At 47.3% G+C, this 18342-nt stretch overlaps 1 protein-coding gene across 1 annotated transcript in view; it reads right to left on the reverse strand.

Moving 5' to 3' along the window:
* MICAL3 (microtubule associated monooxygenase, calponin and LIM domain containing 3) overlaps positions 1-11961 on the reverse strand; it is a 182579-nt gene extending 170618 nt beyond the window's left edge. The window contains exon 1 of the mRNA XM_075602430.1: positions 11768-11961. The gene's annotated coding sequence lies outside the window, so the exon portion shown is untranslated. The remainder of the gene's footprint in view (positions 1-11767) is intronic.
* Between the last annotated feature and the right edge of the window lie 6381 nt (positions 11962-18342).

Genomic DNA, 18342 nt, shown 5'->3' on the forward strand with positions numbered 1-18342 from the left:
TGAAGAATAGAATGAATCCCTGACCGGAAGAACTTGCAATCTAGTTTTGGTGCATGCAAGGACAGCTGACACTTATTCTTGTTTAATGCGCTTTGCAACACTTTGTATATTATGTCCCTGTACTGTCTGTATTCTCATTCTGTTAGGTGTTGCATACATTGGTGCCTCTATATAAATACGTACATACACATGGATTCTAACAGATTTAAACTTCAAAGGCAATAATGACACCACTTGACCACTCCTACAGGTCGCCCAGCGGCCCAAGGCTCTATCCCTGACGGAGTGGAGGGAAGTCGGGTTTCCGCAGTCAGACCCGGCCTCCGCAAGAACTCGCTGTTCCCTCTGCCGGTGGCGGTTTCAGTAAATCTTGATTCTGCTGGAGACAACGCTCTCTGAACCCCACTAATGAAAGGTTTACACACTTAGGCTGTCCCCGCTGGCGCTCATGCTTGGAGAGCGCTCCAAGCATGAGCGCCGGGTGTCCTGCATTTTCGCAGGGGGGAGCATTGAGTGCGCTGGAAAGTATAATTTTTTTGTTTACATAAGCGCCGGTGAGAGTGTGTGTCCGCGCACGAGCGCGCACCGCTTGAGCGGGGACTTACATATATCTATATAGCTATATATATATATCTACATATATCTATATATTGCGTGTGTGCCCGCTCAGCGCTAGCAGGGACGCAGCAATATTCATAAGAGTAGAAAAATTAACACCCCTTTAAACCCATTAATATAAAACCATTTGTAAATAAAATTCTAGTGCACACTTTTCATGCTTTTTTCTCCTATTAAAACGCATGTGCCACTCGCCCTCATGTTGGAATTGTATTTTTACAATCTGCTTAAAGATGCATATGAATAGCACTGGATAATCCTGGACACATGATACATAAAGCTTGGCCTCCTGCAGACGCACTTACTAGAATTCCCTCCTACTGTCTCTGTACGTTCTCCCTACCTACCAATTAGATTGTTAGCTCCTCGGAGCAGGGACTACTCTTCCTTAATGTTACTTTTATGTCTGAAGCACTTATTCCCATGACCTGATTTATATTATTTGTTATTTATATGATATGTATTACTACTGTGAAGCGCTATGTACATTTATGGCGCTATATAAATAAAGACATACAATACAATACATACAATAGTATCAGCGTGTGTACGCAGCGTTTCACCGAGATATGATACAATACAGAGTACATAGTAGAATAAATAATATATCACACAGAGAAGTAAACCTTGGAGGAAGGGAGTCCTCTCCCAAAGAGTTTGTAATCAAAATTGGGTGACCAACTCCAGTCCTCAAGGGCCACCAACTGCTCCGGCTTTAAAGGATATTCCTGCTTCAGCACAGGCAGCTCAATCAGTGATTGAGCCACCTGTGCTCAAGCAGGGATATCCTTAAAACCTGACATCCCTGATCTAAATGCTGTGTTGTGCGATAGAAGGAGTGCGTGTTAGTGCAAACATTATAGGTCTTGGTTAAGAATTACATTTAAGTGAAAGCAGCCAGCCATGTACTTTTTTTTTTTTTTTTAACAGTTGTTTCATAATTTATTATGAGTTTACCGTCTGTGCAAAATTAGGCCTAACTGGGGACTGGGCTGTATTTTCAGTACAGTCTAGAGAAGGTACTTGTGTCTGAGGAAGGAAGGAAGGAACTCACGTCTATATGTGTATGTCTCCCAGACAGAAGATAATATTTTCAATATTTATGTTAATTCTATTCTGATTAGATTCTGGTCCTTAAAAATAACAAGCTGACTTTAAGCACCTTGAAATCTCCCAGTCACATAAGAACTCAATAATAACAACAATAATAATAATAATTATGATCCTTCTTATTATATAACAGCTGTCTGTGGGTAGGTTTACTGGCTATGCTGAAAAGGGCTCCCATGTTTAAATGGATTAGAAGTTGAGTGACACACTGTGCTCATTTGCATGTCATTACCCAGAATCCTTGGCTGCAGTGGAAGCGCTGTTTGCTAAGGCCGCGCTTATAGTGCCGGCGACGCTGACGTCGCTGGAAAAATAAAATTGACTTGACTTCCAGCGATCGCGACTAAGCCGTCGTGACGCTTCTACTATAAGCTCACGCGACTGCGGCAATACATTTGTTTTGCCGCAACGTTGCGTCGCCAGCATTATAAGCGCGGCCTTAGTGATAATAGGGAAATGCAGGGTTGCAGACCTGCCTGAGACGTGTGAATGTGCTTAGAAGTAGCACTTTTATTTACTACTATTTTACTTGAATTTAGTACTGGCTGAAGCTGTCGTGTTAACCCCTTGCCTCTGCAACATCGTAATAGCTCTTGAGGCAGCAGAGGAGATAATAGTGGTCTCGGTCAGGGTTGTCAACGCCAGTCCTCAACAGGTCTGGTTGATAACAGTCCTCAACAGGTCAACGCCCCCTCCCAACAGGTCTGGTTTCAGGATATCCCAGCTTCAGCACCGGTGGCTCAATCAGTCCCTGCTTCAGCACCGGTGTCTCAATCGGTCCCTGCTTCAGGACAGGTGGCTCAATCAGAGGCTCAGTCAAAGACTGAGCCTCAGATTAATCAACCCACCTGTGCTGAATCTGGGATATCCTGAAAACCTGACCTGTTGGGGGTGCTTGAGCCCTGGAGTTGAGCACCCCTGACCTAGGGGACAACTGTATTAAAACGCCCTTTGTAAAGTGGCAATGTGTGGGCCTGGACCACGTGACTTGCTCTTACAGTGACATTCTTTGCTGTGGATCACTGCTCCCCGCAGCCCTCTAGGAAAGGCTGGGAGGCTCTTGTGTGTCTTTCAGCCAAGGGCACTCAATGGCTCTTAGGACTAATGAGATTAGAGGAGAAGAAGCTGGTGTGAGAGACCATCTGACGCCTGCACCTTAAAGTCCAAATCCCGAGCCAAGATCAGAGGCAATCAGATTCTCTTCATCCCGCGCCAAGGACCCCCGCTACGCTACCCACATCATAAACCTATTAGCTTTCTGAGGGGGTCATTTACCAACAATTTCCCGGGTGCACAACAAATAGCACTGGGTTTATCAAAGAAAGGGAATCTTTTGGGGGATTCGTTGATAAATCTCGTGTACTTATTTTGGAGCAGTGTTGGAGCTGGGAGATCTTTCTAAATGGGCCCCTAAATGTGATGATCAACAGCAGCTACACAGTACCACTTTTTGATGGCGTGTAACATCTTAAGTGTCACATATAAAGTGTCTGTGGAGTTAATACTGGAGTTAGAATTGGAGGTAAAGAATACATGAAGAACTGGACTCTGCACTACAATAAGAACTCTGCACCTGGGAGAACTTGACTTTCTAAATGCTCTGATAATTTGCACTCTTCCTATCCTCCAGTACCTGGGAAGTCTCTCCTCCTGCATCTCACTGTGCCCTCCCTACTGCTTTTTCTGTTTGCAGTTTCCTCACTCCTTTGTAAACGTTTCTGTTCTCTCCAACTTCCCCACTCCCCTCCTATCCACTTTTCTTCATCTCTCCTCCCCTCCACCTATGCATCTGCCCATACACTGCACCATTATTTATACACCTCTCTCCCAACAACTTATTTACCCCCTCAATAAAAAGCACCCCCACAAATCCTCTAGTAACACTCTCTCCTTATCTACTCTTTCCTGCTGCTGGGGATATCTCTCCTAATCCTGAACCCAGCCATATACACACCTGCTCTTACCCATGCCACCCTGCCTCCTCTTCCCTTGCTAATGGTGTTAACCTATCTAATTTAATCCTGACCAACCTTAACTCACCTCTCAAAAGAAGCATCCCAATAGCCTGCACTCTTAGCTATTCTCCCACACCCACAGTCACTCCTACCAACCATTGTGGCCAAGCACTGCCATCTACAGCACGTATTCCCTCACCTGCTGCCTCTGCAAGTCTCCCATCATACCTCTTAGATTGTAAGCTCTTCGGGGCAGGGATTTCCTTTCCTATTGTCTGATTTTGCTACGCTTGTTGTATTATTATAATTCCCTGTACTGTATTCTTTGTGAAGCGCTGAGTACACTTTTGGCGCTATGTAAATAAAGATGTACATACATACATACCCTTTTACTGCCACACACTATGGGTTAAAGAATCGGGAGAGGGGATTGTTAGTCTACTCTCCTTTCTAATTTTAAATGCTAAATGTGTGTTGCACACAACCTAAATACTCGATAATATACCGGTGTAGTAAAGGCATCCAAATACAAACTACACCTCCCCCGCAGGGTCCCCAATATCCAACACATCCCACAGTGATTAAAGTCTAGTTACTCATATTCACATGGCGATGCGTTACCAACACAACACGACAACACGACAACACGACGTAGCTGGAGGAGATGCCGGATATGAGCAGGAGAATGTAAGAGGCCCCATATTTTCCCGTGGCACCGAACCCCGCCAAACTACCGGCTGGCCCTGCCATCCCCCTCTCCCCCATACAAACACACACGCACCCACACACACACACACACGCACCCCTCGCCCCCCCCCCCCCCCCCCCATTTATTTGCGTGTTATGCAAAGTTTGGATTTTGGTCAATAAAATTGATAGGCAATCAGTAAATTGAGTTGGGGGGACAGCAGCAGATTTTGCGCAGGTTAGGGGGACCTGCCCTATTAGGGGATCCTGGGCAAACACTAAAAACTGCTGAAAATGCCAACCCTCCAGTAATTCGCTTGACATTTTCCCAGCTTGGCTTACTCATTGTTTTCCTGAGATTTTGTAGGCCAGGGTTTGTGCGGTATGTGCCTCTGTAGCTGTTTAATTGGCATGCAAGTGAATGGCGTGTGGCGTGCAACACGGAAATCTCACAGTCCTCCCCGAACATACAACAGATGGGACAGTTTTTTCCCTGTTAACATTGGGTTTTGGATGCCTTTTGCCACCAGGTATTATCCCAGCAGCGCAAACTTCTCTTGTCATTTTATTCACCGCCACAATGGGAAATGAAGGGGGTCATTTTATCCGTCTCCCGGCGGCAAAAGTGGCGCAAAAAGTATGCGCCAGATTTACCCAACGAGAAAATGCTGCTGGTTTTAATGGGGACGTGCTTCCCTAATAAATCGGGGTGCAGTTCCTTCGCCCCAGTTGGCAGCCGGGACACTTTGACAAATGGCCTCCATTGTGCTTGAACGTGGTAACCTCCTTATATAGAGTCATTTATCAGGGTCTCCCGGCGGCAAAAGTCATAGACACGAATGTTTCCTACGGAAACCACTGGCATTTTTCCCTTTCATTAACCCTTTGGGCGCCCAAGTGATGTAGTCACTGTGTCATCGGGACTGGCAGTCCAGGGGTCCTATTACATAGTGCAGAGGTGGCCAACTCCAGTCCCCAAGGGCCACCACCAGGCCAGGTTTTAAGGATATCCCTGCTTCAGCACAGGTGGCTCAATCAGTGGATCAGTGGAAGACTCAGCACTTTAGCATATGGTACATCAACAGTATATCTACTAAGTGTGGTATTTTCAGGAACCCCCACATGAGTTATACACAGTCTGGGTATACAGCATATCATATTTAGAGATAATCAGGCATATTACTTATTGCAGTGCTAGAAGACTAGTTGAATTATAACACTATCGTTAGACTTTCAGACTGTATACACAACATACTCTCACACTGACAGTCAGATACATAGCTTTCATATCGACCACTTATAGCATTTCTGTAAGACTAACTATGGTACTTTACTAGCAATACACTTGCACTCTCACGTAAACCACAGGCATGTTTGATCAACCTGGAACATACTGTTATCTGAACATAATAATCATATACACCCAAAACAACATAAAGGGAGGTGTGAGACACAGAAAATGACATGCAATACTAAGGGGGAAGGCCATGGCACGTTTATTAATGTATTGGCTGGGGCATAACAAATCATCTTAACATACTATAGGGATATGCAATCAGGGGCAGGGCACTAGTCTCTTCACTAGGGAGAAAGATGTTACTAAAAATAGGCAGGATCAGGTATCCTACTAAGGTTGCCAGGTGTCCGGTATTGAACTGGACTGTCCTGTATTTGGACACTCTGTCCAGTAAAAAATGAGAGGTACTGTAATACTGGACATGTATGTGTCCGGTATTACCTCCCTGGACATAGTGACCTGACGCACCTTTCACCATTGAATCCGGTATTTTTGGAGAAGCCACCTGGCAACCCTATATCCTACACATCCCTCCCCGACCATGAGGCACCTCCATACAATGTACTCTTTTCCTCCCATTACTGGCTACACAATATATATCCCGGTGGTGACGTCGCTGGTCGCCATACCTATGGTGGGAATGGCCTCTACTCTGCTGCCACTCTAGGACAGAAGATGAGAGGAGGTGTTACTCTGGGAGAGCCCACATAGTTAGCCATCTAGGGTCCCTTAACTACTAATAGTCCCTAGAATCAATCAGAGGACTATTAATCTTGGGTCTCCTAAATTTATCACCAAGTTTAACCAGATTTGTTCATCTATACAAAAGATTTTAACCAAACATTGGGCTATTCCAATATGTGATCCGCATTTAGGGTCCAGATTATCAAAGAGGGCACCAGTAATCTACAAAACAGCGAGAAGTATTAAAGCACTTCTGCCACCCAGTAAGATTAGACGGCTTGATGCATCCACTTCTGCTACTCCTCAGCTTCCCCACGGGAGCTTTAATTGTGGCAGACATCGCTGCATCACATGAAAACATCTTGTTTTCGGCACTGTGTCTTCAGACCTACCTATTTGTTCACAATAGGACTGGGAGTATGATGCGTCTGCAGTGGCGGGAGTGCTGGCTGGTGATTATATCACAGACGGCTTTTAAAATGCCTTCCCTAGTGAGTACACTTGTTTCCCTCCCTCTTCTTTTTATTAAAGGGTTGTACGTTTTTACGCTATGGGGCGTACGCTTTCTCTTTATGTCTTTTTATATTATATATATGTAGCCATGCCATCGGTGGCTACTAGTCTGCTTCCCTCCTGGCAGTAAGCCCTGGTACAACCAGGCTGCCAGTAGTTGATATGGGGTTTTCCCCCCTCAGAGGAGCTGCACTTGAGTGACAGCGGGTTGTGGTGACATCAGGCCTGCCAATGACCAATCATAGGACAGACCTGATGCCCTCCTCCTGGCTGTACTTAAGGGCAGGTACCGCCCAAATTTAGCGGGTTCTTTCCCCACTTGAGGAAGGCAGGTCACACAGTGGAGAGGCTGATTATTGGGCCTTCTCCAGTCCTCTTCCCTCCGGGGAAGTGTGAGTGTGGACCATGCCTCTACCTCTGCTAGGGAGGCAGGGAAGAGCTAGGATGGCTGTGGGTGCCCTTGGCCTGTAGTGACACTCCAGGCACCATGTTTCAGTGATAGCTGAGAGTTGCTGCATCGGGCAGAAGCCTGCCTTGTTACTGTGCTGTACAGAAGAGATAATAAACCGTTCCTGTTGTTATACCTGGTGTGTGACCTTACTGGGGGGGAGAGGTAACCGGTTCTACCATGGGAGATCACCTTCAGTTCCCTGGAGCCTACGGCAGATGGAGGCGCTGCACTGCTAAAGATATGTGGGGTATGAACCCCGGAAGCCTAGTCCTGTGTCTCCACTACCATCGGTGGACGACTCAGCCCTCCTGTTACCAGCAGGTATCATGCACCACATGACCAGTAATGGCCAAATCTCCCACCGGGTGGGGGAAACACTGTTACATATATATTTATATATATATATATATAAAACAGACTACATTCTCACTGCGTCTCATCCCAACCTAATTTACAGCTCACAAGTATTAAGGATCCAAAATAAATAGCCAGCTTGTTCCATAGTGATGTCGGTGATAAACATTTTACTTTACGTTACGCCCCTGTGCGTCTCCTGCGCTCTACCCATAACTGCCTCCTCTCCACCCCTTTCACCCCTTACCTGTGGAACTCCCTCACACTCAGTATACACCAAGCACCTCCTCGCCCCACCTTTACCTTAAAACTCATATCTTAAATGAAGCATCCCAATAGCCTGGACTCATGGCCACTGCCCCACACAGTCACTCCAACCAACCATTGTGGCCAAGCACTGCCATCTTCTGCATTTATTCCCTCACCCGCTGTTTCTGTAAGGCCCGTAATATAGTGGGCGCGCTTGCTGTGCCGTGCACGCGCGGCAGTTATAGTTGGCTGTGGTTAGTCAGCCATTGTATGCTAGGGCCGCGCACGGTAGTGAACGTGGAGCCGGGCGATAGCGGGGAAGACTCAAAAAGTACGTTTTCGCGCCGCTATCGCCGGTGTATGTATGTGTGTGTGTGTGTGTGTGTGCACAATGTTAATAAATATTTTATTCTTTTACCAACGTGTCTTTTTTTTTCATTTTAAAAATATATAATAAATTACACATACACACATACACACAACCTGTCGCTCCCGGCAGCAAAGACCACCATACACACAAAAAGTGTGCGTCACGTGCACACGCGTTCGCACAGGCGCATGTGCCCGCGCGCCCACATCTACTATAGAACGTGCTTAAGTCTCCCAAAATTCCACTTAGATTGTCAGCTCTCCGGGGCAGGGATTTCCTTTCCTATTGTCTGACTTTGTTGCACTTATTGTATTATTATTATTATAACTCCCTGTACTGTATTATCTCTTTGTAAAGCGCTAAGTGCACTGTGGGCGCTATATAAAGATATATAATCACACATAAATACAAGTCCTACACCTCTCATGCTGCAGCCTGGGGATGTTTACCTGTGAAACAGGACTAGAGAGACATACATGGAATAAGGACAGGATATGCGAGCAAAACCTGCTTTAGAATATTAGTCTGGCAGGGCTGGGCCGAGTAACCAATCCTACAGACACCTAGGACAAGTCTAAACCTCATCATTAGGGCGCCTGTCCCCAAGTGACGTCAGTCTGTGGGAGGAGCTGCTCCCTGTACTGTACATATCAGGGCTCCCCAAGGTCCGTCCTTCAGAGCCCCCACGGTTTGGGACCACACATTCCTAAGCAGGTGGTCGCTGTGATAATTAGAGCGAGGAGTTAGAGAAATGTTGAAAACCTGGTGGTTCCTCTCGAAGGACTGAATTTGAGGTCAGCCTCAGAAGGTGACCTCCTGGTTCACAGGGACAGGCTCATCCAGTCCTGGTTTTATATCTCCCGTGTAGGGGTGTACAAATGATGAGAGCGGCAAAACCAGGAGTGGGTGAGCGGTGACTGATAATCAGGGGGTCAGAATACTCCTGCTAACACGTCTATGCATGTCGGGCAAATCATGTATCTGTCAGTACCTAACAGTCTGATGTAGTGAGAGATGAACATTTCCTTGGTGCAAAAATAGCCCCTAGTTTTGCAATGTTACAGTACCCTCTGGCAGCAAAAGGGTTAAGGATAATGTATTATGTTCACAAAAGAACACTGGTAACTGGCGTACGCTTCAATGCTCTGTATTGTGTACATGTGAGTGAGTCTGCGTGTCTGTGTACATCTGTGAGTGAGTCTATGTGTATCTGTGTACATGTGAGTGTGTGGATCTGTGAGTGAGTCTGTATGTATCTGTGTGAGTGTGTGGATCTGTGAGTGAGTCTGTATGTATCTGTGTGAGTGTGTGGATCTGTGAGTGAGTCTGCGTGGATCTTTGTACATGTCCGTGACAGTCGGCGTGGATCTGTGAGTGAGTGCTTGTATCTGTGTACATGTGTGTGTAAGTCTACGTGGATCTGTGAGTGAATATGTGTGGATCTGTGCACGTGTGTGTGAGTGCGTGGATCTGTGAGTGAGTCTGCGTGGATCCGTGTACATGCGCGTGAGAGTTTGAGTGGATCTGTGAATGAGTCTGTATGTATCTGTGTGAGTGCGTGGATCTGTGAGTGAGTCTGTATGTATCTGTGTGAGTGTGTGGATCTGTGAGTGAGTCTGTATGTATCTGTGTGAGTGTGTGGATCTGTGAGTGAGTCTGTATGTATCTGTGTGAGTGTGTGGATCTGTGAGTGAGTCTGTATGTATCTGTGTGAGTGTGTGGATCTGTGAGTGAGTCTGCGTGGATCTTTGTACATGTGCGTGACAGTCGGCGTGGATCTGTGAGTGAGTGCTTGTATCTGTGTACATGCATGTGCAAGTTTGCGTGATCTGCATTCAGATACAATTTGACCCATGAAAGGGGTCACTAGCACCACAGGTAAAAAGCCTGGCCAGGTTTTCCTCTGGTTAATTGTCGTCTAACTTTGCCCGAGTTATAGAAAGCAGATTTCCCACTCCGAATAAAGCAATTTATCATGAAGCTGGTACCTGGCCGTAAAAAGCATCCAAACTCCCATCTTCACATAAAACCCGATCCATATTTACTTTTAATTGTTGCACCGAGAAAGGAGTAAAATTTGCATAAAACACACACACCTTCTTTTGTTCGTTTGTATCACTTTGCATGCGATTATAAAGCTGCAGACACAGGAATGTGCGGCACAAAATCTGCTCTAAAATGATGAAAAACCATTAGACTGGAGCTGAGAAAACACCAGGAAATGTTCATACAACACGCTGGGCTCCAGTGTTTCCTGTGTGTATTAAACCCCCAATGTATCTGAGCAATTTTGGAGAAAAACTGGTATATTTTCATCTTGCATCAGTGTATCAACAAACTTAGCTCAGTGTTTACCTCCATGTGCACCATATTGTAGAGAGTCGAGATGAGGAACCAGTGCAGTGTTTTTCAACAGGGGTTCCTAGAAACCCTTGGGTTCCGCGGGCGTCCCTAAAGGGTTCCCTGTAATTTTCAGGTCATTTGAAAATTGTACCAAATACAGAAGAATCTACAATGTACCCAATCTCAGACGCGCTATTAGAGAGGGTTGGGGTTCCTTACAATGCATCTGATCTCAGACGCGCTATTAGAGAGGGTTGGGGTTCCTTACAATGCATCTGATCTCAGACGCGCTATTAGAGGGTTGGGGGTCCTTACAAAGCATCTGATCTCAGACGCGCTATTAGAGGGGTTTGGGGTTCCTTACAATGCATCTGATCTCAGACGTACTTTTAGAGTGTTGAGAGACGTTGCATCAAAACAAATGCATTGTCGCCATCCTCTGCGCTTATAGTGCACGCGATGGCGACAGCGCGACCAAGCAACAGCGCTACCAAAAATCTGGTAGTCACTGTTATTTGATTTTTTTCAGCGACGATCTCCCCTTGTGGCCAATCAGAGAGCTTCTCCGTCCAACTGCCTTCCCCCTTTCTGACGTCACTAGCTTTGTAGCCAGCGACATCGCCTAAACTTACATTACAATCGCAATGGCGACAGCGACGTCATCGGTCGCGTCGCCGTTGCCAACAGTATAAGCGCAGCCTTACAATGCATCTGATCTCAGACGCTATTAGAGAGGGTTGGGGTTCCTTACAATTCATCTGATCTCCAATGCGCTATTAGAGAGGGTTGGGGTTCCTTACAATGCATCTGATCTCAGACGCGCTATTAGAGAGGGTTGGGGTTCGGCAGAATTTCACAATATAATTAAAGGATTCCTTGACCAAAAAAGAAGGTTAAAAACCCCTGAGTTAGAGAGAAGTCACATGGAACAATATAATACGATTGTCGCTGTGCATCATCTTTCTGTTATATTCTGTATCAAATCCACCACATCTAAGGTGCACCAGGCATCCAAAGCTGCACTATTATCTATATAATGATATAACAACAAGCATTCCACACCCCTCTGGCGCCAAAAGCGTTTGATCATCTAATTTGCTTCTGTCTGTCTTGTTAAACCGAGGAAACATTCTTACCTAGAAAGGTTGGGAGAAGTCATCTTGTGGCTCCCACTTTTCCTCCTCTCAGATAACAGGGGGCTGCATTCATCAGTCATATTAAAGTGCCCCCTCCTGCAGGCTGGCACTGTGGGGGCATGTCTATATGCCCAGCCCCAAACTCATGTTATGGCTGCCAGGAAAAACCCAAATAGAGACCCTCTTCTCCCTCTCACGCCCAGCGCAGAAACCCCCACCCCGTGGTCCTGTGTGATGAGCTCGCTGCTCGTCACTGTTTCCATGGTAACGGAGATGGAGCCTTCTCGCTCCCTCTGCTGGACCTTCTGAGACCCTTTATCTGTGCATCCTCGCAAGGAAGAGATACTTACACAGGGATGCTGCATGAATCATTGGTCTTATTGTCTGGCAGGACGCGGTGAAATGACAGGAGTCTCCCTGTGACCTTCAGCTGAGTCTGCGTGTTCTTAAATCTCCCCTATTTCCTGGTGCATGCCTGAATATATTACTTAGTTACATAGCAATTATCACAATAACAATAGCTTGTTTTTATGTCTCTTCTTTCAGCTTCTTTTATGCTTAACAGACGTAAAGGGCCACACAGTCAGAGGGTCTGGAGAGATCCAGAGACACACTCTGTCATTACCCAGAATCCTCTTCTGCAACTTAACCACTATATGACTTGACCTCCTTCAGCGAGGCAGTATTGAGCCAACTGCCCTGGGCCCAGTGGCAAACAGGGGCCCAGCTGTCTGAACCCAGAAGTTAGGCACGACTTGCCGGGCCCGCCAACTACAAGCTCCTCATTCTCGCCCAACAGGGTCTCTACACCCGCCCCTCAGCCTCCCAGCAGCCTACGGGCCCAGCTGTAGACTTCTGTCCTGGGCCCTGTGCATGCTGGTGACGGCAGGAACACTCACACATTTCTGGTATTTGCTGGAGAGTCCTAATAATATTTTGTTATATGATGTTTTCATTTGCACGTGTGCAGTCATACTCATTCTCGCTATATACTGCAGCATGTTCCTTCACAGAGTGTTCTGAACAACTAATGCGTTTACAGATGAGTCTGTTTTCCTTCACGCCGTACGAAACCTCATCGCATGCGGCTTTTTTTATATGACACCGAGTTCCTCTCTCATTTCCCCTTTCTCAGCCACAAGTGGCCATCAACAAAAGCCTGTTTATTTAACTAAACATGAAGCCTCTATTTACAGTAGACGAAGCAGCATTTAAATAGATTCTCTGGCAGACACAGGGGTGGGGCAGGTTAGGGGGTGGGGGGTTGTTTGTGAAGTTCCTGCAATGTTCCCCAAAACGATCCGATGCAGATCTATTCATAGTCTCAAAATAAAAAGTCTCACAAGCAAAATTCGATATTTCCCATTAGAAAACGTGCAGCCTGTATCTCCTCCTATCGCTGCACATACTGTACCACTCCCCGATTCCCACGCACAGCAGGCTCTCTCGGCATTACCTTCAGCCAATGGTTCTGTCCAGGCTGGGGCTTTCATCGGGGGGGGAAACTGGGACCCCCATCAGACTTCATGCAGAGGGCCATATATTGTAAGCTCCTAACGTCTGCCTGGTGCTTTTACATCTTTTTTTATTTTTTTTTAGCATGTTCTTGTATAGCGCTGTTAGTTTTACGCAGCGCTTTACAGAGACATTTTGCAGGCACAGGTCCCTGCCCCGTGAAGCTTACAATCTATGTTTTTGGTGCCTGAGGCACAGGGAGATAAAGTGACTTGCCCAAGGTCACAAGGAGCTGACACCGGGAATTGAACCCCTGCTTCACACTCAGTGCCAGTTAGTGTCTTTACTCACTGAGCCGCTCCTTCTCCCATCTGCTCAGCTTCTCGGTGTTCACCAGACACGCAGATGGTTGCAGGTTATAGTAACACTGTGCACCTATGTATTGTCACTGTGCACCTATGTATTGTCGTTTCTGTTGAAAATGTATCAAAGGAAAGTACAGCCCCACAGATTTCAACGGGATGTTTTTCCTTGGCGCTGGCTGCCCTGGTTTGTCAGTCTGAAGACTCACAGTATCTCCTATGTTCCTTCATCACTCACTGGGGTCATTTACCCCAGTAAATTACAGGAGATAAACTGTTAGTTGTTTTGTTAATTGTCTTCCAAGTTAGCCCTGGTTTTAGCAAATACAAATCCCGCTTGTGAGCACATTCACACGTCTCAGACAGGTCTGCAACCCTGCCTCTCCCCATTATCTCCCAGCATGCAATGCTTCCACTGCAGCCGGGGATTCTGGGTAATGACATGCAAATGAGCACTCAGTGTGTCACTCTTTACTTCTTGTCCGTTTTGTCCAAAACGCTCGTTTTCCTATCCTATTGGCGAACGCGGAAATTTACGACAACTTGCGCCTAACTCTTGCTTTGAGGGACAGGGCATATTAAGCATTAAAAAAAAGCCCCGTTTTGGGTCATTTGTCAGCCATTGGAAAAACTGCAGCCTCAGATCACAAAGTCTGAAAGAAAACCATAGCAGGAGCACCCTTCAGGAAATCGCGCTGCAAAAAACGCCCGAAAAATGGCCCTTGACTGGCGTATTGGAATGGGCGCTAAGTGTCAGCTTTCGTTGCGCCCCCTCCTTGTACTGCGCTCTGGAGTATGTTGGGGTTCTCAACTCCAGTCCTCAAGACACCCCCCCCACAGGTCAGGTTTTTAGGATATCCCTGCTGCAGCACAGGTGGCTCAATTAGATCCTGCTTCAGCACAGGGGGCTCAATCAGTTCCAGCTTCAGCACAGGTGGCTCGATCAGTCCCTGCTTCAGCACTGGTGGCTCAGTCAGTGGCTCAGTCTCTGACTGAGCCACTGACTGAGCCACCGGTGCTGAAGCTGGGATATCCTGAAAGCCCGACCTGTTGGGGCAGCTCTTGAGGACTGGAGTTTGAGACCCCCTGTGTTAATATAAATGCCGCTTAGAATAATGACAAGGCGGTGAGGAGTGGGCTTGGGATTTATCGCCGCCGCGTCTCTCCATCCCTCGCCTGACTGCGCCGGTCTCCTTCGCTCCCGCTTTACAGGCGTCTGTGATGAGGTCGCTGATTACAAAGGGTCCGGGAGATTACGCACTGGCAGGTTGATGTCCTGCGATGAGTGACGGAGACCTCACGGCGTATATATATCTCCATCCTCACACATCGCTGAACGCCGTGCCCTTCACATTCCTACCGCGTCTGCCACTGATACGGGGTTTCTACGAGAAGCAGAACGCCAGATCCCCGTCTATCCTGCTGCTTCGTGATGGAGACAAAGACTCTTCTTCAGGGTGACCCCGAGGCCACGTTAACCTCTTCACTGCCAGAGCTGCCCGCATCATATTGCTCTGTGCATTTTATTCCTCAAAAAGAGGAATTGAAGCCTAAATGAAAATGCCGGCTGCTGAGCGCATCTCAGGTAGCGACAGGATTGGACTTCAAAGATTCCAGACCACTTTACTAATAAGACCCTGTGTTGTCTGCATAGAGAACAGCTCAGTGCTTCGTGGTGGGTGAAGTTAATGGGAGTTAAACGGCAAGGGTCGCCTTAAATAAGAATTAAAATGTAAATAACAGTTAGGAGGGGAAACAACTAAAGGTAGGGTTATCTGCTTTAAAGGGCAGTACATTGAGATCTATTCCAAGACAAAGTATTTTTTTGGCGGGGTGCGGACCCTTTAATTCCTCCGCTGCCAGATAGGATTGTCTGGAGCGATGCAGTGCAGGACCCCCTGGCAGTGAAGGGGTTAAGGTTACAAATCAGACAGCTTGTCAGATGCTGTATCAGCACATGTTACTAATTACAGGCTTGTTAAATGCTGTTTGTGCTGCATGTGAGCCAGATGCGGCTCTGGTGATGTCATTGTGTGTGCTCATGTTATCTCCGCGGAGGGGCAGAGTGAGGTACCCAGAGCCCTGCGGGGTAACAAACCCTGCTCACACACAGCATCCTCCAGGGTACCAAACCCACGGTGCAGTCACATACTGTATGTAGCCAGGTCCCCTCTGGCTCCCCAGATATGCGGTTTTCTTTCTCTTACCTGCGACAGCGTGAGGGCAGTTGCAGGGGTGATCGCGTCACCGGGGGCTCCCGGCGACATCAGCTACAGGGCGCCGCCATCTTGTGTGCTTTCGCGCATAGGCGGAAGCTCGCGCACGCGCAGTATAGCCCCAGATGCGATACGGCAGCCATTACAGGGAGTGAGAAGAGGCGCTCCATAGTCAGGGACATCCCCCAGTTCGCACATGCGCAGTTAGCAGCGGCGGCGGCCATTACACAGCGCGCATGAGGCCCCAATGTTAAAGAGAGCCACCAAGGACTACAATTCCCAGCAGCCTCTGGGGACTGCACTTTCACCCTGGTCACAGGCAGCCAGACAGCCAATAAGGCTGACAGATTCTCATGCTGTAAAGTTGCAACAATGTTGTGTGAAGACAGGGATTGTCAGTTAGGAGCTGGGACACAGAGAGGGGAGGGTGTGTTTGTGCAGGGAGGAAAGTAGCCTCCTGCACTAGGCCAGAAATCTCCCCTTAGACCCCAGCTACGCCCTACTCACCTCAGCTTGTGGTTACTACAGGGACTCCCCTTAGACTAGGGACAGGGTCATGTAGAACCTAGACAAGTGAGGGTCCAGCCAGGAACCGTGACTATCCTGGCAATTGCTGTGAAGGTATAACATCCTCTGCGTTAGCAAGGATAAGAGACATTATAAAGGTGGATCACTCCTTGCGGGAGCCACCCACCGTTGAGGCGGAGGCATCTTGGATCATCTGGAGCAAGGGATTCCAAGCAAAGGTCATCTGCGCACCCGGTAGCAGGAGCACCAGGCAGGTATTATCCAAGTCACCAAGTGCACCACCTATACACTTCATCTTAGTGGGCAGCGCTGTTCCACACGTGGGTGGGGTTGTGGGACTCTTGGGACTTTGGGTACAAGGACTTTGGGGATACTGTGTAAGGAGGTTATAGCCCAGTTAGGGGCAAGGTTATAGCTGCCAGCTAGTGGCAGAGGGTGGCATATATATCGTTGTGCATACTGATGATGTTGCACAGTGAAAGTATGATACTCTGTGTTGTGTTGCTATACAATATGATGTGATGTGATGTTATTGTGTTATTTGCTCGTTCAGTGAACCTTTTAGCCATAACCCTGGTGTATGTGGTTTCTGGGTGGGTTCCTATGCTAGGTCCATTCTACATTCCTATAGAATCCTACATAGGTGGAGGCGCTGACCGACGAGAACGTTCCAGAGATTCACCCCAGGCTCTCACTAGCGGAGGCTCAAGCCTCCTGTGAGCCTGACAGGTATAACGCAATACACCAGGTAACATTAGGTTCCCCGCACACACACACACTATATGCGATTGGGTGGGGGGTGGGGTGGGGTGGGGTGGGGTGGGGGGGAATACCCGTTACATGTATATAAGGGGGGTCAATGCATTGTGTATTGTGAGCACATATGCAAATAATCGCTTCCGTGCTGATCAGATGCTCAGCACTGAATTGGTTAAAGGTGCACCCAGGGGTGTAGCACAGCCGGGGTTACAGAAGTGCATAGCCAGTCGGAATGGGACATTTGGTCACCGCTGTTTTGCCGCGACCAGATGACCGCTGGCGTCGGCCACAGATGCACCCGGTCTGCTACTGGAACCCCCTCCGCCAGCTGCTGCTAAGGTAAGTTTTACTGGTTTGGTAGGGGGTTAATTTAAGGGCTTGTAGTGGTTAGGGTAGGTTTTTTGTCGTTTTTTTTAAATCTCTTTATTTGTATTTTCACAAAAATATCCATTTTAACATATACATTGTCACCTATAGTTGGCTCTTAACACAGATTAATTATACTGTATTGTACATTTGGAGCTAGCAAATTATAATCAAGGGATACAGTTTAATAACAAGAATGGATTTGGGGACACACAAACATATAAACCAGGGGGGGGTGGTTTCGGGCGGAGGGAGGGGGGTGGGTGGCTGACGTCACCACATATTATAAACATCTCCTCTTCAATACAACATATCAATATAGTTATATATCATATTCTTCACACTCCTAACATTTCATTTGGGGAATGGACCCACAAATCTGCTATGTCTCTCCGCTCTTGCATAGCCCTGTTATAGAAAGGGATCCCAGACTCCCCGGAATGTAATCATGGAATCCTCTAGATAGCTCGCTAAATTCTCCATCAGCATGACATTGGATATTTGTTCCCTAACTTTTCTGTATGGTAGTTTATTTTTTTTTTTTAAGTGATCCTTCTTTAGCGGCGTGAATGCAGTTGATTGAGACGGAAGTGACATCACTCGTGGCAGAAGAGGCCATCAGTGGTGCCAGCTTTCACCATTAGGAGGCACCGCTGGACGGACGGACACACACACACGTTACCGTGTGCCCCGCACCCCTACCCTACCTGCTGCTGAGTGCTCCCACAACCTGCTGCGGAGATGTTACCGCGTTTCCTTAGCAATGGGGCCAACCACCCCCCAGACCGGCAGATCCTCCGTCTCCTTGTCAGACAAAGCTCCGGACACAAGTTGCGGCAGCAAGCCCTGCCCCGAGCACTTTTTTTTTTTTTTTTTTTTTAAGGGGGTT

The sequence above is a fragment of the Ascaphus truei genome, chromosome 5, assembly GCF_040206685.1.
Source record: "Ascaphus truei isolate aAscTru1 chromosome 5, aAscTru1.hap1, whole genome shotgun sequence".
NCBI classification, from domain to species: domain Eukaryota; kingdom Metazoa; phylum Chordata; class Amphibia; order Anura; family Ascaphidae; genus Ascaphus; species Ascaphus truei.